At 41.3% G+C, this 22,332-nt stretch overlaps 1 protein-coding gene across 4 annotated transcripts in view; it reads right to left on the reverse strand.

Annotated features, from left to right (window-relative positions):
• CACNA2D3 (calcium voltage-gated channel auxiliary subunit alpha2delta 3) overlaps positions 1-22,332 on the reverse strand; it is a 498,964-nt gene that overhangs the window by 337,611 nt on the left and 139,021 nt on the right. The gene's annotated exons all lie outside the window — the stretch shown is intronic.

The following is a 22,332-nucleotide window of genomic DNA, read 5'->3' on the forward strand; positions in this document are numbered from 1 at the left end:
ACCTTACTCTGTGCTGGTGAGGCTTTCCAGCTGACAGTGGAATGCCTCCACCAGTGGAGGCAGGTGGAGCTTGGCAGGGCTGGCCAGAGGGACACCTCCATTCCATCAAGTCCCCTCCAGGGGGGGATAAGGGGTCAGATTATTCTTCTCAGCTACAACCCTATGCACTGTTACCTAGAAGTACATCCAACAGGGACATAAGATCAGAGTCAGGCCCCAGTTTGTCCAGCATCCTGTTCTCACAGTGGACAACCAGATGCCTAGAGGAACCTCATGAACAAGACCTGAGTACAACAGCACTCAAGTAAACATGCATAATATTGGGCTGCATATGCAGATCCTGATAAATGTAACTTCTTTGTGCATCACGTTGTAAAGCCACATGTCACTCAACTAGAAACTAAAAGTAGGGCATGGAAATTAATCTAATTAAAATAAATGTCCTTGCAATAAAGCATTACTTAGATGCTAAGAGTGAGAAATCCACTTAATTAAACAGATTACACAATATTGTCTCAGTTAGATTGGGAGGCTCTGCCTTTCAGCATATTGAACAACATACTTAACAACTCAAACATCTTTCTGTGTTGCTATCATGATGATAAGGATTATGCCCACTTTTATCACTAAGGCCTTGACTTCAGCCTCCCAAAATGCTTAAATAAGGAAGTGATTACAATACACAGACGTGTTCATTGCTTCCTGCTTAATTTTCTTTTTTGAGTAGGTTTTGTGTAATATTATTAACAATGCACCAGAAATAAATACAGCAAGTAACATCGTAGATATAATTTGAAAGACACTAGGGGGCAATAATTGCTGTTCAAACATCCTAACTATTCAAAAGCTCATACTCCAATATCATGAGCACATTGTACTTGAACTGAGATTTTGGCACAGAGCTTGACCAGTTTGTCTTCTACTTAAAGAACAAACCTGAACTTTTGATAGGATGGAAAGTAGCACATCCCTGACAATGACACAGCAACACCCACGCACTATGATGGTGTGTGGTGGTTTTTGATGCTGCAAGCCTAGCTGTGCCTGCATATTTGTAAAAAGAGGGCATCTTCATGCATCTGATGAAGCAGACACCTACTCCCAAAGGCTTACACTGTAATAAATATGTGGACCTTTAAGGTGTCAGAAGACTCTTTGTCAATTTTGATATACGCATACTGTACTTGAATTATGGGAGGAAAGGTAGGAGGCCCTTTAAGAAATCCACAGACCCCAATCTCACCCCCAGCTTGGCTCCCTGCTTGTGAAATCCTTTCTCCATGGAGACTCACCTGGTGGCTTTGCTACATATCTTCAGGTGCCAAACAAAAACATTCTTCTCCCAGGCCTTTGCCTAATTAAACAATCTCTGGGTATTATTATTATTATTATTATTATTATTATTATTATTATTATTAAACTGGGGGTATTGCTTTTGTCTGTTACTATGTTACATATTTTGTAGTAGTAGTAGTAGTAGTAGTAATGATGATGATGATGATGTTGCTGAAGTCTGATGTGGGTTGTTATAATTTAACTTTTAAAATGCAGCTAAATTCAGTGGAGGCAAAAGGAGAAGAAATGGACAGAATGAGGCATTTACTTCTTTTTTTAAATTTCCTTATGTAGATCAAGAGACATTTCCCCCACAAAGCTCTCAGCCACATATTACGACTGAGCTACCCATGTTTTGTTTTGTTTTGTTTTGTTTTGTTTTGTTAGTTTCAAAAGTACAGACTTCTTTCCTTGTAATATTATTGGTTTCTGAGAGCCCTCCTGTGGCTAAAACCTAACATCTGCATATTTCCAGGGACTTGCAAGAAGGAAGTACATCTCACTGGATAAAGTGCTTAGTGGTTTTTATTGCAAAATGATGACTTAAAACCCAAAGGGGGCTGAACTTTATGAAGAAGTGTCTGTCATATATTCTGCATGTCTACTGAACTCCTAAATTTTCGATTTTAATTGCTTTTATAATCCTAAAAATATTCATCGTATAATGCCAACTACTTAATATATTTCTGACCAAAAATCACAACCCGGAATATCTTGCTGAATTAAACAATCTGAACTGATGCCCTGCTATGAGAGAAGGAAGATTTTCATCATTCTGATCTATCAACCCACCCATATGTGATATGGTATACACTTGAAATTCCTACACCTACGAACTTCCCCCATTTATTTCAGTGGAGGGAAGAGTTCCGTGCAGGCGCAGGTCTAAGCAGGCACAGAATTCCAGTGCAAACACAAAACCACCTATTCTCTTTAGCAGATCTGCTCCCTTCACTTAATTGGCTCTTATCATTAGAAGTGGATCATGCCATTTTATGGTCTTGTCAATAGATGGCACTGGGCTTAGTTGTAGCTGGGGGGGGGGGAGAGTCTTCCCACTTGTTAAAAAGAGACAGTACAGTTAGCTTGCTGAATCATGTGTCCTCAAAGCATTCTATGACAGGGGGAATGCTTGTCTATTACTTTGTGTGATGAGCATGAATTATCCTAATCTTATTGTTGCTTCCTAAAGGAAGAGGGGGAAGACCTTATCCTTGTCTCCAGATGGAAGAACCTCACTGTTGGTGCAGCTGCTGAAGGGAGCATCTCTTAGATGCACTAGTTAAAAATACTTACGCCCCACCATTTGCCAAATAGCACCAAGGCATCTTGCATAAAGTCAAACAAGATGCAATATTAAAATAAGACACAGTGCAATCCTATACATGAAAGATTTGAGTTCACTAAGACTCCTACATATCATGGATTGCAGCCATGGTATTTAAAACATAAACATGAATACAATATCAATTCCTCATAAATTCATCTTCCCTTCCAACAGAACAATGGGCCCCAGAAGCAGCTGATCAACCCAATGAAGGTCTATGATTGGACTGGGAGATGACTAGTTACTTTTCTCACCTATATCCCCAGGGAGGGCAGTTTTGAATGTTACACAAAAGCAGTGGTGAGGGGAGACCCCAATACTCATGCTTCTTTTATGCATTTCCTCCCTGTGAAAAACTCACTCTGAAAAGGAACTGTAATATCTTCTCCACGTTATGTTGTTTTCAGGTTAAGCAAGTGAATGCCTGAAAGTGCTAAATTTCTTGTGTCTGGTAGGCTTTCTACGTTGGCACAGATTATTGTATGCAACCATGCGGGGCTCAAGCCATTATTCATTGCTCTGTATTGCCTGTGGCTTCTCTACTGAAACCAATGAGCTTTTTCTACACTAGGATGACCAGAAGTATTTGCATCATGCTTTTAAATTGCAAAATTTGCATTCACTCAACCACTGGCTATTAGAATGTGCAAGTCTTTTAGCCAGTTTAAAATCCACCTGAAGACTTATTTATTTGACTTAGCGTTTAATTGGACTCTTTGCTGCTACTTTAGCAGCCACATGCCCTTTGCAGATTAGGGATTTGCCAATGCCACAACAGTGAAGTAAAAGTAACACAGGAAATAAAAAGTAACTCATGAAATAGTTACTGTACTTTAGCTCTGCAAGATTGTGATTATTCTTCTGTTGACACTGGGAGTACAAACACAAGGGGAAAGGGTACTTTGACTATCATATCTCATTACATTTCTATCCCACCTATGGAGCTCAGAGTGGCATACAAAAGATTCTCACACAATCTCCTATCCATTTATGCTCTAGCACTGATGTCCTGCACTGAGCAAGGGGGTTTGACTAGATGGTCTGCAACAGGTGTCGGGAACTTTTGGCCTTCCAAATGTTGCTGTATTTCCATTCCTGTTATCCCTTGCCACTGGGCATGCTTGCTGGGGCTGATGAGAGTTGCAGTTCAGCAACATCTGTATGGTGAAGGGTTCCCTGCTCCTGATGTACATGGTCACTCCAGCTCTATGATTCTGTGGGCACTGACCCACTCAGACCTGTTTAGCTTCAACATAGTTGCTAAGCTGTTCTCCCAGGCCAGGCCTAGGTGACAGCAACTCACCTCATTTGAAACATAACGGGTTATACTGAAGTAAGTTCTACTCCAAGTAGATCCACTGAAATTAATGTACTTAAGTTAATTGTGCCCATCAATGAGTCCACTGAGGAAGATTAGCAATTGATATAAACCAGTGTTATATATACTGTATTCATTTAGTTACTGGAAGATTTTTACTGTCACCACCCAGAAAGCCCATAGAAATATACAAACTTAATTAGCAACATTATTCTAACAGTAGGGACAACACAAACCAAATTCCCTTCCATTTGGAAATCCAAAGCCTATTGAAAAATTAAAGTCTAAATAGCTCATCTAAATCATGGTTAGGCAAACTAAGACCTGGGGGCTGGATCTGGCCCAATCACCTTCTAAATCCGGCCTGCAGATGGTTCGGGAATCAGCATGTTTTTAACATGAGTAGAATGTATCCTTTTATTTAAAATGCATCTCTGGGTTATTTGTGGGACATAGGAATTCATTCATTCCCCACCCCAAAAAATAGTCCAGCCCCCCCCCCAAGGTCTGAGGGACAGTGGACCGGCCCCCTACTGAAAAAATTTGCTGAACCCTGATCTAAATGGACCAAGCTCTTCAGTGCTACTGAATCTCACGAATGCAGCGCAGCAACCAACAGATAACACTCTATCCATTGTTGGAGTGGCATCTTAAATTCATCACTAAACCTCAGTCATAGAGCTTGTACATTTTGGAGTAGTTTCCCCCTCAGGTACGCTATACAGAGCTTTAAAGTTAAACCTGACTTGTATAAGCCATTCAGAGAGCCTTTTAGGAAATAAATGCAGGAAATAAATAAAACCAGCACTTTGAAATCAGCCAGAGAGCAAGCAGGCTCCTGTGGTATTGGTATACTATGGCCCCTTCCAGTGGAAACAGTTCATACTTTTAGCTTACAGGCATCAGCTGGTGTAAGAAATTCTGTGATGTACATGTAACTCAACAAAATGTATTTATCATGTGTCAATGTATTTATCACATTAGTTGGTACCCTCTTTTCATAGCATCAGTAATCAATCCTCTCTGCCCTCCTTAGGGATGAGGAACCAGTGCCATGTAAGTTGTTGTTGGACTTCAATTCCCATCAGCCCCAGCCAGTATGGCCAATGGTCAGTGATGATGGAAGCTGTAATCCAATAACATCTGTAAGGTCACAGGTTCTCTGTTCCTGTTCCACATGGACCTATCCACCCACTGCATTCATAATCTGAGCCCTTTTACAATGCCTGTTCCCATCTACAAGTGTGAGTGGCTGAGACACCAGACAGGGTCTTTTTAGTAGTGGTGCCCAAGTTATGGAAATCCTTTCCCTGGAGTGGGGGGGGTGGATTAAATTGTTGTTTATTTATTAAAATCATTTTATAAACTGCTTCTCAGCCAAGAGTCCTGAAGCGGTTTACAGAATAAAATTCCAATACTGAAATGTTAAAAATATAATCAAGTAAGTATTAAAATATACAGAACATCCAAATAATATTGACGATGAACAATGTCAGGCATACACAATATCTAAAATGGGCAAATAACTTAATCAGAGAAAGCCTGAAAGAAACAGATCTGATTTTAACACAGGCACCCTACTGTGGGAGTGTTCTAAAGAGTGGGTGCCACTACAGAGAAGGCCATCTCTGTTATTAGCATTCAGACATCATTTGTAACCCTTTTTCTTCCACCATGCCTTTAGTTTGATTTAGTTTTCTCATTCTCTGTTGATTTGGCTTTTTGCGACTCTGATTCATACTTTGACCCTTTATTTTATTTTATTTTGTTTGTTTTGTGTTTTGTTCTTGATTGAGGTTGTGAGCAGTCCTTCCTGAACCAAAAGGCAGGATATAAATGTTTCAACTGCAGAAATAAAATATATCATGCCTTTTCACAATGCAGCCCATGTGATACGTATGGAGTTTCCAGGTGATCTCCCATCCAGACACTGAACAGACTCAGACCTGCTTAGCTTCAACACAGTTGTTGCATCATATGCCTTTAGACACGAGGCCATTATCACAAAGTTTATTATAGAGTTCACCTGAAAGTTATCAACTAGACATATTTCCCCATTTTGAACATGAAAACAAAAATGACATAATTCAGTTCTTCAAAGGACAGACCTTGGACAAAGCTCAAAGTAAGAGAGACTGTGAAAATATTCCTTTTCCTGTTTCCAATCGTGGTATGGACTGAATAATTTTCTGAAGGCAGGAAGAAAAGAAAAGAAAAAAACAAAAAACAAAAACCTCTGATCTGTATGTGGCATGGGCCATGTTGAAATCTCTCACACACAGAAACTTCCTATACATGTCCAATTGCATTGAAATGCCCTTACTCTGTATGACTCCTATTTCCACGTACTAAAGCAATTGATGGCTCTATGTAGTGCTAGCATACAGGGTAAACAGAATCATAAAGGAAGGGACAGAAGAAAGGAAAGGGTCCATGAACCAGGCCTGTCAGTCTAGACTCTGAGAGCATTCCTCTGCCTTTAAGACCTTTGCAGAAGGGACTATTCAGCATCCCTTACCATCCCTGCATCATCACGACCTAGTAGCAATCCTAAGGAGGAAAGGAGGAGCAAGAGGCAGGGAAAGCATGCAAAGCTAATGTTCACATATTGATTTGAATGCAGTGGCCAGTTATTTGACTGTAAGCTTCTGGCTTCTATTGATATGTCATTAGTGGAGCTCCAGTTTATCAAAATACAAGATAATAATAACTGCATTTTCCTACATAATTTTGGAGAAAATACCTTTTGGCTGCAATCCTAATAACAAGCACATCTGAGTTTTAATTTATACGCCAACATGGCAACACAAATAATCTGAATTTTCCAATAGAGTGTTCACTGCCTGTTTGGTCCAAAGTACCATGGAATCATGGGGATATTTTACTCTTGTAAGTGGGGAAATGCAAGATCCATTAGGCTCAATTGCTGTTTGCTTATTTGTTTTTTTAAAGAACAGCAATTCATTCAGAACTGGCATAAGCAGGGGAGATCTGGGTTCAAATCCACAATCAGTCAATAAAGCTCAATATGAGCAGACCCAGACTAGTCACTAAACCTGAGGTAATCCTGCCTTCCATGATCATGTGAAAAGCATGATCATTTGAATTCACTCATCTAACTTCATTTGTATGCAATAGATAACAGAAAGATAGATATGGGCTGAATAAGCCATTCTGCATGCAAAAGCTCTCAGGTTCAATCCCGGACATCTTCAAGTAGGGCTGGGAGAGACCCCTGTCTGAAAACCTGGTGAGCTGCTGCCAGTCAGTGTAGACAATACTGAACTAGACAGACTAATGGTATAACTCAGTAGAAAGCTGCTTCCCACATAGATATAGTGACAGAGATATACAAAATCTTTGATTGGTAGAATGTTTTCAAATATGAGCTTGCATATTTCTCATTTCACGTCTGGAAAATTAGGGTTCAAGAAGGATTAGCAACTTGCTGATAGAACTGCAAATGGATCATTGGGTTCATCTGTTCTAGTTCCCTGGGTGGGTAATTCTTCCTACAAATCAAGCCAAAGGCAATGCCCCCGTTGAGAGTAGAGGAAAAACTGATTATTATTTTTTCAGTACAGAGGTAGAAATTCTAATGACTCTAACCATGATTCTGATCCTCTAAAAAGCAAAAAAATGAAGCCATCCATTTGAATATCTTAATTCTGGCTAACTCATTTATATTCAGGTTAGAGGTTTTAACAACTCATTTCACTCACAGCAAACCAAAATGAAATTGAACGAGCTTATTTGATAAGCTTTGCTTAAAGTGAATTCTTTGAAATTCAAATATATTTTGCTCTAGTGCTGATATAAATATTTGCACATGTGTTAGGGGCTGTTAAAATTACTTTTTAAATGGACTCGGCCACAACTAACAGAGACATAATTGGGTTCCCATCAATGATCAAAAGAAGCCAGTTAACCCTGGGATAAATAATTAGCTCCTGTTTAATTAAGATAATTTTCCATTTTAAGACCGAGGGATTAAAATTCAACCCACACAAAATTCCATTTCTTTTAATGAACTTCAAAAGGCACAATCATGTTTTTACCTATGGGAACTATGAAGGAAGATAAAAGAGGTGAGGCATGGCAGCTGCGCCATCTACCCATCTGGCATCAGAGCCTTCCTGGTTTTTGTAGAATGGGACGGCTCAGGGAAAGCTGGCATGTGAACTATTTACTGATCCTTTGGGCAGCTTTCAACCCTACAATGTTGTTTCCACTGAAAAGGAAAATAGGCAGCGAGCAGATTTCAGGGGAGGGGTTTGTGTTACTGATAAAACTGGGCTCATTTTGAGAATGTCACCTACACAGTGACCAAATACGACGCATGTTGTTTAAATAGCTCAGCAGACACACTTTGTACAGTACTTTATACATCATATCCTACATGGTCCTTTTTCTGGAGCCAAATTGCATGCTTTCCTCCCCAGAATATATTTCAGTTCCTGTAAATGTGGGTTTGTCTGAGCCAGTTCTTTTTACCTGTCATGTAGAATATTAGGGATGCCTAGCCCTAACAACTTCTACTACTTTATTTCCCCAACTCCGCCAAGGTGACAGGACGAAGCAGGAAGTAAGGAGGACCTGAACATGATTCCAGTTTAGCTGGTAAGCAGAAGCCAGAAGTAATCCAGTTTAGAGCCATCCTGGCTGGAGTGAGGACAAACAGAGACAGGTTAGGCACCACACATTAGGCACTTGATGTGTCAAGTGGACGACACATCCAAGTCACCAGGGCTTATTCTCCACTTAAATATATTTGAACTCTGCCTAAATTCTCTGGAAGTCTTTGCCAAGCAATTATACTTACTGGTCCCTATGGGAGATCATTATCAGTACAGTTGGAAGCAACAGTTCCGGGTCAATCCATTTTAACAGGCCACAGCAGACCCCTCATCAGAGGTGTTCCTCCAACATCCCCTTGACCCCCAAACACACATGATTTATTTTATTTTTACAATTTAAAATGAAAGTTGTTTATACTATTCCCTGAAGAAAATTATTGCAATTGGAGGAGTAACAATGTACAACCTCTCAAGCCCCCTATATAAATGCATGGGTTGTTGTTGGTTGTTTTGTTTTTTTAAATCACCTTTTCCTGTTGATCAGCTTCAAAAGGAAATACACAGATGTAATTCTAATGTAACAAAAGAGTTCAGTACCCTTACAAATGAGTTTCTCTGTTTCTTGCTCTGCCGTTCTGGAAGCCCCATGAAATCAAGTGAAACCCCCTTATTTTTCCCATTTCAGTAATTGCCGCCTTAAGGAACTGAACTATTTTTGCGCAGGAAAAATAACCCCAACAAGATGATACCCTGCAGGCCCTGCTTCAGCCCAATCTGTTTTCAAACCGCTTAGATATTAAGTCCTTAATAGGAAGTCAAACTGTTGTGTTTCCAGAGGAACATATTGGCACCCAGGGGCTGCTAATGTGCCATCGGCAACATCTTGTATGCAGCTGGGGCTATTGTGTTACAGTATTATTTTATTTCACTTGTTCCAGATGAAGATACAAACAGAACTGAAAGTCTTCAGGGCTGTCATGGCATGTGAATCGAGGGTTTGCTGCAACCTCTGGCCTAAACATTTTGATCAAAATGTGATATGACCCCATCAGTTGGGTTATGCTGTGGTGCCTGCAGGCAAACATTCAAGCTTTTTAATTCCCCTAACCCAGTAAAACATATTAACATGAAGCATCAGAAAAAATCTATCCAAGTTGCCCTGCCATGCAGACAACTCCACTAATGATTCCAGCATCTTTCCTCCCATTTGAACACCAGGTTAATCATGGAATTGTAGAGTTGGAAGGGACCCAAACATTACTCAGTGTGCTCCTATAAACTTGATAAAGTCACTGCTACAACTTATATGGTTTTGAGTGTGATTTGGCGAGCTTGCAGACTTAAGCAGACTTCCCTGATCAGCACCTCCCAGACCGATGTGTCAAACTGTGGTTCTACTTTGGAATCTGCATTCAAACCAGATCCCTTTACAAAGTGTTCTGATGAGAATTTCTGATTTCTGTGTGTTTCCCTGCTAAAACAAAACCCTACTAGATGACTGGGGCAGCTAGTTCACACAACTCCTGCTAGGCATGTTGGAAAACTTACTGCAGTTCCCCCTGGGAGTGACAGGATGTAGTGCCATGCCTTCATTCTCAGGGAGAGTATATGGCAAAAAACAAAAAACAAAAACAAAATATGGCTGCCACACCATGCTTTTCCCACTATATAATGCCCTGTTAGGAAGATTCTACAGCAAGGAATGTGGCTTCCCTATGTTTTTTGCCACATAATTTCTATGGGAGTGACAACACATTATGATGTCCCATCACTCGAAGAAGGATTTGTGTTTTAACAGGTGTAATGGGAGTAATGCTTTCGAGCCACTCCAGCCAACTAGAACGTTTCAAGCTGGGGGGGGGGATTGGCACCTGAGTGTCTCCTGTTGGGATAACAGCTCCTGCTCTAGCGCTAGATGCTGCCCCGGAGGACCCTATATATACCTATGTTGGCACAAGCAATGAGCCTGGAAGGGGATGGCTATGCTCCAGGTTAGAAGACTGGCCCTTTAAGGCTTTCCACTCCTCACAGAAGGGGGAATTTGGAACTGGAAGAATAAAACCTTTTCTAGTTTCAGATGTCTTTGGAGTCAGTTGCTCACTCGGAACTCTCCAAGGTGCTGCAGTGACAGGGCTGCCTGGCTCCATTATGCCCAATGGGCTTGCTGTCAAGGTCAGGACTGGATAGCAATGACCAGCAACACTAATGTTTACGATGGCCATAGGAAAAAGAAAATGGTTATTAGGCCATGGTCCCTTTTTGTTTCTCCTAAGAATGTGAGCCACACAGCCTGCACATTCTCTTCATCCCGTTATGTGTGTGCTGCTCTGCACATGAAAGCTTCTTGCTACTGAGCTTTCCCCCTATTGCGTAACCCACCCACCTGGGTGAGCAGAAAGCAATTCAGAAGGGACACAAGATGCTGATGGATGCAGAAGGAACCAATGGGAGAGGACCCTAAGTTTCTTGTGCAATTGGCATCTGTATATAAAGACCAAGTCATATGCACAAGGTCAGTGCTTGTCCAAAATATAGTTTCCAGCTAAAAATATGCAACTTTGGGAAATACAATCTCTCTCTTTCCCTCCCTCCCTCACCTTAAGACTAAATTTAAATGTGGATGTCCTTGATCTGAAAGAGTATGCTTCGTCTTCATTCTCATCTTACAAGAAAAGGTTGTCTCACACAACAGAACATGAGTGCACTACTGCAGTGTACTTAAGAGTCTATCACCATAAACGTTTTCCTACTCTGTAGAAAAGGAGAGGACTTCTGAATTCTTCTATGAATGAAAGCAACTAACACAGATGAAGTAAGCTCAACGGTAAATATGCACTGGAATTAGACTTAGTAACAACTGAAACAACACGGGCACCATCCAGCCAAATACAAGCACCTTTAAGTTCAATTGATTTTACTGGAAAAATTAAGTGCCTGCCCAAATCTTTCCCATTTGAAATCAATTAGGCTTAAAGTGATTAACTCTGTTTTTTGACTGCAGGAGCAATCTCCCTTATTAAAACAACAGTAGCAGCAAGCACCCTTATTTGACAACTAACTTTATAATAGCTTGTTACTATAAGTTTCCTAACATTGATTGACTATGCAATTCCACCTGGACTATGGGAATGGTATTACTTGCTTTCTTTAATGGATATTGACCACTTCCTTCAGTGCAAGGATGCCACTGCATTATATTTAGTGAAGAAAAGAGTAATGTAAAAAGTATTAAAGAACTTATATTTTTGCAGCACGTTAAATATTTAAGTTGAAGAGAGAGCAAAGGAAAGAGCTATAGCTCAGTGGCAGAGCCTCTGCTTTGCATGCAGAAGCTCCCGGGTTCAAGTCTCAGCATCTCCAGATGAGGCTGGTAGAGACTCCTACCTGAAACTCTTCAGAGCTGCAGCCCATCAGTGTAGATAATACTGCCCTAAATGGCTCAGTGGGTCTGCTTCCTATGTTCCTATATTGTAGAAGGGCGGGAGGAAACGAAAGAAGCAAAATGTCTGTAATGCTGTACATACCTACTGAGTCACACTGAGCTCAGTGGGGCTTACTCCCAGGTAGGGGTGTATAGCAGGGTTTCCCAAATTAGGTCCTCTAGCTGTTTTTGGACTACAACTCCCATCATTCCCAGCTAGCAGGACCAGTGGTCAGAGATGATGGTAAATGTAGTCCAAAAACAGCTAGAGACCTAAGTTTGGGGGACCCTGGTGTATAAGATCGCAGCCTTAGTTACACTATGTTGCATTTGTAGGCAATGGGTCTTGTATTCATAAACAGAACTTTAAAAAACAACAGCCAAATGCAAACTACTCTGATCACTCGATAATATATACTGTAAGGATAGAAAAAATCCAAAAGGCCATGGCAATTTATACAACCTTTTCTCCTGTGCCAGCATTGCACACAGCTTTCGCACATTTCAGTTGCTGAAATGGATAAAGCGTTTGATGAGTGCAATCCTATGGTCCTGGGGAGCTTCATTGCCAATGGTGCTCTGTCAATTGGTGGGGCCAGAAATGGGATGACTTAGAAATGCCTCAGCTGCTCAGGCACCTGAGAAACAAGAGGATCCACGGCTCTCTCATTCCCCAATACTCCTCCAGAGCTGGAATAGTCAACTGCATCCCACTGGAAGCAATGGGATGCCTCTATAAAAAAATGCCTTTATATCCATCTTCAGCCTTAGCTGGTAAGAGCTATCAGGGCATAGGAAATGTTGGTAGCTCTGCCATGGTTCACACCCCACTAAAAAAATAAGGGTATATACCTCTAACAACCATAAGAAACAAAGAAATGTAAAACTGCTTTATGCATACACAATTCATCTAATATTTTAAAATGGACCCAGAATCGTTATAGGGACCTGTCAGCCAGCAGAGAGTTTTTTAGTGTTGCAGTGCTAGTCACTAAGGTTGAGAAATGCTGCAGTTTTCTGCGTCCTCACATTCTGAACCTCCATTATTATTTATCTCTGCCCTTAATGGCATGCAGTGTCACTGAATATTTGTGAAGGCCATTGTTGTCGGATAAATGTTAATAGGACATACAGAATTAGGTGGGCTTTTAAGGTTGTTGTTTTTTAAAAAAATGTATTTTTTGAAAAGAATAATCATTTTGCATTAAGTAACCTTTCCCTGACATTTCAAAGCGATGTTTCAATTGCTACTTGCAAACTTTAACTATGGAAAATAAGCTTCCTAATGGTATATAAAACTTGTGGCTGATCTTTTCTCTCTTTCTTTTCCCCTCCCAAACAATGTCAATTTAAAAAGTTTCATTTGCAGGATATTCTGGCCCTAGCAATATTCTATGGTGATAAAAAACAGGCTTGATCCAATTAAAATACTCTTTGCTTTTGTATTCATATAAGGATCTATAAGGCAGGCTTCAGCCTAAAGTTGCTGATCTGGAGGCTTATAGAAGAAAGTATGTTTATATCAGAATGTGTTTAAGAGGGTGTATGGCTATGCTGATGAAATTTGTAGTCTGATACTTCTAGAGGCACCAGGCCAGGGAAGGCTAAGATAAATTGAAACTCCTAGCTGAAAAAGAGCTGATATTCCTAACATTTCCACCCAAGTTTGCCTTTAAATTATAATGTAGGATGAAAAAGCTGCACAGCATTGTTCCACATTTCAGAACACAGAAGAACATCATTATGTTATTTTGAATGCTTTCTCTATCACACATCTGCTTATAAATATTTTGAGAGCTCCTGTCTAGTCACCACTGTAAAAGCAGCAAGAGGCTTATGGTAGGAAATGTAAGCAGCAGAATCCAGATGATCAAAACCTCATTTTTATATGAATTTGTGTGTCCTATAACGACTTTTCAGTTTCTTCCAAACTGAATTTATTGAAGTCCTAAACAATTGAAATAAATTAGGTTACACTAGATTTCTTAACTTTAGGGGTTTGACATATAAGTTTTCAGTAAAACACATTTTATTCACATTGTAAGAACATCAGAAGAGAGTCCTGCTGGATCATACAAAGGTCCATGCAGTTCAGCATCCTGTTCTCACTGTGGCCATTCAGATGCCTATGAGAAACCCACAAGTAGGAAATAAGCTCAATGGCACTCTTCCCATTCATGTTCCCCAGAAACCTGGCTGCATTTGGCCAAGGAGGACACCTCAATAGTACATTTCTGCCTTGTTCCAACAAAAAGAAGTCCTGCTGAAAAATGAAAGCTTTTCTGGAATCCATTGGGCATTAACAACTACAGTTATCCTGGGGGGCACCTCCTTTGTTCTCTTGCATTCAGTGCCTCCCTACTCCCCCCCCCCTCTTTTTATATACCAAATCAGGCAATGGTTCCATACAGCTCAGAATTATCCACACTGGCAGGCAACAATCCCTTTCCCTCTTCAGCATCCTTAACCTCATCACACCACATAGTTAAAACTGGGGAACAGTCATCTAAACCCCTCCATGCTTCATACAGTTTTGCTTTGTTTTGCATTTTGCATCTGTCTGAAGAGACAGTGGAGCTGCGCCTCCACTTTGGTGAAGTCAAACTGCTGGATTTGCAGCTCTCAAGTGACGACCACCACTTTGGCTGCAGGAGTTGCTGGAAGGGGACATACAAGGTACCATCCAATCATATTTGGGACTCCACTCTGGATTTGTGTAGGGTTTATTCTTTAGCCTTTTCTTCCTCCAAAGATATCCTGCAAGGCATCAGCGGTTTAGGATTTTTCCTTCTCCTGAGCTACTTTCCCAGGATGACAAGCCCCATCTGCCCCTCATATCCCTCTACAGCAAATGCAGAAACCACTTTCTTGACCGTTAGAACTACTCTTGTCTTGTCTGCTTAATCTGCCAGAGCCTATCTTTACATGAAGAGAAAGTCCATAACTGTCAGGGACGAACCAGAGGTCTTGAGTTCCTCAGAGGGAGGGAGAAGCCTGGGAGCAGAAGATGTGGACGAGGTGCCCAAGGGGGAGGGAAGCAATGAGGAAAGAGAGATTGGAATAAGCCCAGGAAGGCCTGGGGAGACGGAAAATTCACAGGGAACGCAGGGGTTGGGTTCAGGGTAAGAATCGGGGGTGGGGGAGGTTTATGACTGCCCTTGAGAGGTGTGTGGTAAAGAGGAGGGCTGAATGATGGGTTCGCCATTTTATGAGCTGTTGGAGAGGCAAATGCAGGCCTCAGCAGAGATCTGAACTGAGTGACTCTGATGGATGAACGGTGCGCTAATGACCCGTTGTAAATATTGTAAATAAAGACTATAAAAACTTCAAGAGGCTCCCATGGCATTTGTGGTGAGGAGAGATGCCCACAGCTCTGACAATGACTCACTGAGGGTTTGAGACCTATCGGCTACCCTTACCTGGTTTAGCTGGCCAGTCGAACCTGTTCTTGGGGTGTGGTCATTATCACATGCTGGAAGCCACTGGTGAGAGCTGAGTGCAGGGTGGAGACCAAAGGTAGACACCAGGAGGAACACAATGCGTACCCCACCAGAGGTTCTACCCCTCGCCTAACACTCAATACACTCTCTTATTTCATTTGCCCCCACCCAAGTGTTCAATCTGGATGTACAGAAGTCTTCAAGTGTTCTTGATCCACTTTTCAGTTATAGTGCAACCCTAACTAAGGTTTGGGATGGAGACAGTGCACAGGCAAAATTCTACCAGCTCAGGCCAACTAGAGCAGGAGGTGAGGGGTGGGGCTGACTTACCCCATATGTATATTATCTTTTTATTTATTTCCCCACATTGATTCCAAAGGGGAATCATGCCCCTGGCCATGCCAGGTGCCAGACTGATGTAGACGGTGGGGGACTGATCCTGGAATGTCTTGGATGAACACTAAGGACCAGTGAATCCAAAACTCACTCCATCTTGCCCCTGCTACACCCCAAAGCCCCACATTTCAGGGTCCAATGCCAGTCACCACCATCAAAACCACAGCGAGAAGTACAGTAGGTCTATTAATGCAGAGCTATCTGTGAATGTACTAGGGATTTCCATGTCAGATTTGCCAATCTGCTGGCAAAGCTCTTTTCCAGCCCCACTGCTCCTTCCTAAACTCCTTCAGCCAGGCAATTCAAGGGTTAGGATTGGTCAGTCACTCTCCCCAATGCATTTGAACACCAATTGTATTTTAACATGACATCTTTTGAATAATCCTGGCAAAATAAAAAATTAAGTGTTATTCACAAGGGGAGGAAGAGCTGATATCAAACACTATTTGAGCATTTGAGTGAACATTAAAGTTGCATCTAAAGCAAGCTAAATATGGCTATTTATAAGAAATACATAGGAGAAAAAGCTGTACTGAATGAATTCAGATTATGTAATGACTAAAGGTTATTACCATCTGTGGTTGAAGACGAAATCACAAAGAATTTCTAAATATCTGGGGCATCCTTTTGTTCACATTAAAAAAGATTTAACTTGACAAGGCAGGTTTCACAATCATGAAAGGGGGATTAACATCCCTCCATTTTGAAAAACAGATCACATACACATCATATGTTGTTTGGGTTTTAACCAAAATTAAGGGATTCAGCAAACAGTACTAACAATTTTGAATCTGCCCTGTGAACAATATGTTTTAGTTATTAGGTGTATGAATCACCCTTCTGAGCAGTTGCCATTAAAACATCATGTGCCAGTAAATTATTAAAAGTGAATGTTATTGTGATGCAGGCATCATGGGACCCAGCAGACTGAGCACTAACTTGGTAGGAGCATCACATGATCCAGCCAACTGGCCTATTGAAGCATCATGAAATCAGGGATCAAGCCCAGTGAAGGCATCTAAAAGGAGAAAAAATATTCCTCTCTTCAACCGGGAAAGATTTCCAACCAAGAAAGCTGGAATCAAGTCTCAGTCATGCTATGAGGAAGATGTCAGTACAGTAAATGGGCCCCCAATATACGGTTGCTTAGGTGACGCTTGAAAGCAAGGAGTTCTCTGGGGCACACTCAGCACGTGCTGAGATGTAAAAATCATAGCAATTTTTGACAACCATTGCTTTTTAAAAGAAAGATCTCTTAAATATATGTCAAATGAATGCCAGATGTGTTTGACATCCAACGTGCCAACAAGTTAGGTCACAGATTCTTTGTACGGGGCGAGAGCCAATGTTATACCAGCGGGTAATGCTATGCCAATGCTATGCCAGAGGACATGACCTCCACACCCACCCACAGCCCCCTGTAATCTTGGATCTGCTCTGTAGGGTCCCCAACCCACCAGAGCAGATTTTAGGGGGCACAGAATACTATAGGGTGGAGCAGAGCGCAGAGAAAGGGGGAGTATGCAAGCAAAGTATGTTGTGCAATTTGGACAATACAAATGACTATCACCTAGTATATTTTCAATCTTTTTAATTATGCTGCAATCCTTAGTATTATTTTAGTTCTGTGGGATATTTTATTACTATTTTTCCTGCTCTTAAATGATATGTTTTTATCTTAACTGGTGTGCTTTATTTGCTGCATCTTATTGTAACTTGACTTTAACTTCAGTGTTTTACTCAGAAACAACCCAGAGAGCTATTATTGGGTGGGCTTAATACATTAGTAAATAACAGCCTCCTTTTCTTAGCTGTAGACTGTTCCTAAGACACATGATACTGCAAATTCTTAAATCTCTCTTGGAAGAATTAGAAGCTAAAATAAATAAATGCAAACTGAAATCTGACAGCTGAGCCTGCATCTTTTACCTTCTGTTGGTTTAAATGGGAGACAAAATCTCGTGCTGAACAAATCAGGGCACAGTCTCATTGCCTGCTGGAATCGCACAGAGTGAAAAATTAAATCTGAACCATTCTGTGCTGTTCACAAAACACAAAAGCAATATTTGAGGACAAGGATTCCCTCAAAGCACATTCTCTACACAGCTGCGAAACTGCTCAAGTATGCCTGAAATTTAAGGGCTGTCCATACAGAGCGAATATTAGATATTTCCCCTTGGCAGTATGTGGCCGAAGTCGTAAAACGGGAAACGATCAAAATCTCTGCCTGAGGCAACCACACATCTTACAATTGCCAGCAGCAGGTTGTGGGGCACAGCTGCCATTTAACGACCCATGCAGGCCGTCAGCAGGGAAACGCAGCATACGAGCAAGAAATTTTAAAAAGTGGGCCTGAACAGCTGACAGGAAATCCTACCGGTCAGAAATTGTAATATACTTTTCATAAATGAGTAGAACAAAGGCATAATTTCTTACCAGGTAACCCGCTTGCAAGCACTTTAGAATGCTAGATTTCTGAGCCTCTGAGGAGCAGAGTGTCCTTAACTCTGAAAGTTCTTGTCATTACACTTCCCCAGCTGCCTACTTCCTTTCAGGCTTCCTGCTGCGTCTCCTTAGACTCAGCCAGTCTTCTTGACAGATCTGAGCAATTCACCTCATACACATCAACAGATTTGGATTGAGTGACTGAAAGTGCTCCTTATAGACTCAACAACATTAGCATCATATGGTTAATGAGTTTACAATGAGTCATTTGGTTTGAGGAGGCAGTTTCCATCCCCACAGTTAATCTCTCGGGAAGTCTACTGTAGATGGCAAAAGATGCCTGGAGGCACATTAATATACAAATGAGATTCTGAGTTGGTCCTTATTGGCCCAGAAAGCCACTGGAACCAGTTGGTATGTGGTATGCAAAGAATTGGAATTTAGGGCAAAGTTTATATTTATCGGTAGCCAGGAAGAAGCGTAAGGCTGGGCTGGATGAATCCCTAGCCGGAATTAAGATTGCCGGAAGAAATAAGAACCTTTTAATAAGGGTGAAAGAGGAGAGCGCAAAATATGGTCTGAAGCTCAACATCAAAGAAACGAAGATCATGGCCACTGGGCCCATCATCTCCTGGCAAATAGAAGGGGAAGAAATGGAGGCAGTGAGAGATTTTGCTTTCTTGGGCTCCATGATCACTGCAGATGGTGACAGCAGCCACAAAATTAAGAGACGCCTGCTTCTTGGGAGAAAAGCAATGACAAACCTAGACAGCATCTTAAAAAGTAAAGACATCACCTTGCCAACAAAGGTCCGTATAGTTAAAGCTATGGTTTTCCCAGTAGTGATGTATGGAAGTGAGAGCTGGACCATCAAGAAGGCTGATCGCCAAAGAATTGATGCTTTTGAATTATGGTGCTGGAGGAGACTCTTGAGAGTCCCATACACTGCAAGAAGATCAAACCTATCCATTCTGAAGGAAATCAGCCCTGCGTGCTCACTGGAAGGACAGATCATGAAGCTGAGGCTCCAATACTTTGGCCACCTCATGAGAAGAGAAGACTCCCTTGAAAAGAACCTGATGTTGGGAAAGATGAAGGGCACAAGGAGAAGGGGATGACAGAGGACGAGATGGTTGGGTAGTGTCTTCGAAGCTACCAGCATGAGTTTGACCAAACTGCGGGAGGCAGTGGAAGACAGAAGTGCCTGGCATGCTCTGGTCCATGGGGTCATGAAGAGTCGGACACGACTAAACGACTAAACAACAACAACAAGGAAGAAGTGTTGCCCCGAAGAAGGAGTTTCTTAATTTCAAAACGCATTGGGCATAATAAAACATTTTCACACTTTGAGAACCTGTTATCCTTTGGAGTGGAGGAAATTTCCTACTTGTGTTGGACCTTGGAAAAGTGGGGTGCTTTTAAAAAGGCATGAAAGCAGACAACAGTTTGTGGAGGGAGTTCTCCAAAAAGGTGTCACTGCTTACTGATCAATTGATTTTTTTCTAGTCAAAGAAGTGTTTCTTTTAAAAGATTTCCACATGGTGACAAAAACTTAGCATAATTTCAGTGTCTGCCTCCAGGCTATTCAGCAGTAAAGAAACTGGCCCCAAGAAAGCCATGCTTTTCGTAGGAAGCGTTATTCTACCTCTCAGCAATAAGAAACTTGAGACCAGGGAAAAGGTTTTTCCAATGCAATTCCTTCTACTTAATAAAACTAATATCCCGCTCTTCTTTAATTTCAAGAAGCCAAAAGCAGCTAAAAACAGTTAACCCTGCAGAATTTAACAATGCCATAGGATTGCTTGAATCTCTTCATGATGATTTAGGGCCGTTCTCCTTCAAATACCCACAGGAAGGCATTGACAAAGCATCTGGATATTTGAATACTTCTCACAGGCAATAATGAGAGACAATAATGAGAATAATGTGATAATATGGAGAAACACTTAGGGGTTGTCCACACTTCCACTTGTCTTGGCACTTTCCCTCGGGGAAACCCACTGTATATCACTGAAGCAGAACAAATGCCAATAGTTTTTTTGTGCAAACTGATGCTTGTTCCGATTCAGCAGGTAAACAGCAGGCTTCCCCAGGGGAAAACGGTAGGACAACCCAAAAAACCCACCTGTGCCTAGAGAGCACGAGACAAGCGTAAAATCTCTCGGATCCATGCTTTCCATGCACAGGGCAAGCAGAAGTGTGGACAAGCCCTTAGCAGGTAGTCCATCTGATCAGGGAGACATCCTATTTCTGATGCATTTGCACTTCTACCTAAGGGATTGAAACTACTGAAGTCAAACATCTTTACCTTGGCTTCTGATGCTTAAGGCGAATATTTTTAGGAACCGCCTTATTTTTGTGATTGCAAGTTGTTTTAAAGTGCTTTCAATGTTGTGTTTTAATGTTGTGAGACACCCTGGGACCTTAGGGCGAATGGCGGGTAACAAACAAATAAATAATAATAATAAATTTTCTCTCCTTCCCCCTGGTCTTCATCTAGGCACAAGCAAACTGCAACCCATCACCCTTCTTCCTGGATAATTCAGTTGATTAGAGCAGGCATAGGCAAACTCGGCCCTCCAGATGTTTTGGGACTACAACTCCCATCATTCCTGACCACTGGTCCTGTTAGCTAGGGATGATGGGAGTTGTAGTCCCAAAACATCTGGAGGGCTGAGTTTGCCTATGCCTGGATTAGAGAGTAGTGCTGATAATGCCAAGGTTACAGGTTCGATCCCTCTAAGAGACAGCTGCATTGCAGGGGGTTGGACTAGATGATCCTCAGGGTCCCTTCCAACTCTACAATTCTATTATTTCCTTCCCTGGGAGACTCCTATGCGTAGATCCAATTGGCCTGACTACTAGGACTCCTCGAAAGAGAGCTAGGCACAAGAGCCTCCCAGCTGCATACAGTAATGGCTGACAGGGCTCTCCCCCCTGCTGCTTACCAAGAGAGAGCAGGAGGTTGATGCAGGGCAAGCGCATTGTCTGAAGTGTCAGATTGGCTCCACTGCTGTGCCCACAACACCAAGCTGGCACTGCCTTGCCCCTCCATCTCTCCCTCTCAGTAAGTGGCAGGAACACATGGAATTAGGAAAGTGGAAGGAGAGCAACACAGCTGGCCGCTCCTGGCTACCTGTGTGCAGAGAACAATGGATCGTGACTGTATTAAGCAACATTTTGATTGAGAGACAAGAAAATGTTATTTACAGGAATAAAATTCAATTTCTTTAATTCAATATTTGATAAAACTGTTAACAGCAGGTGTAATCCCTATAAATTCAAACATACATAAACCTTACTGTGCCTTTGTACATAATCTAACCGTTGCTGAATGATATCCGCTTCATGTAAATGCAACACATTTTCAGTTTAATAGGTTACGGACCTACTGTTAATCATATTTCCTGCAGGCTCAAATAACACTATTATTGGACCCCAAACAAGACAAATCTGATTTGTGTTGCTTGTTTTGTTACAATGGTGATATACCACCTCAGATGCCAAGTTATGATTTACCAAGTGCTGCCAAGGTATAACCTTGATGCTAATAAATACTAATTAAAGAATAAAATACCAGATCAGCACTGTCTTTGTACTGACCTGAGCACTAATTTGTATCTTAAGTTTTTGGTGTTCTTGATCCAAATGAAAAGGAAACAGTGGTTCTTAGAATTTTTAGCATAATTATTTTACCTGAACAACTAGAAAGATAACAAAATATGGTAAGATATCAGGAAATGGGGGCTTAAATTGTGAACAAACACACAGAAAGTTTGCTGCATGTTTCCCTCATTGTTCACTTGGACTTCCTATCTATTGTGCATTTTCTCTTCTAAAATAACGTAATTAAAATGATGTGTATCACTTAATTCCTTCAGCACACCAAACCAGAAGCTTTATTAGAAGACTTATACAGACATCCAAGTTATTCTATTATATTAGAATACACTCTCTATTTTAAGCTTCTAGTCTAAGCTATTCATTTCTCTCTTTTTATTTAAAAAAAAAAACTGGAAATAATTAACTACCACAAAGGGGAGGGTGGATATTTTCAAGGAAGCAGAGCTGTG

Source organism: Podarcis bocagei (assembly GCF_964188305.1).
Source record: "Podarcis bocagei genome assembly, chromosome: 2".
In the NCBI taxonomy this organism is placed as follows: domain Eukaryota; kingdom Metazoa; phylum Chordata; class Lepidosauria; order Squamata; family Lacertidae; genus Podarcis; species Podarcis bocagei.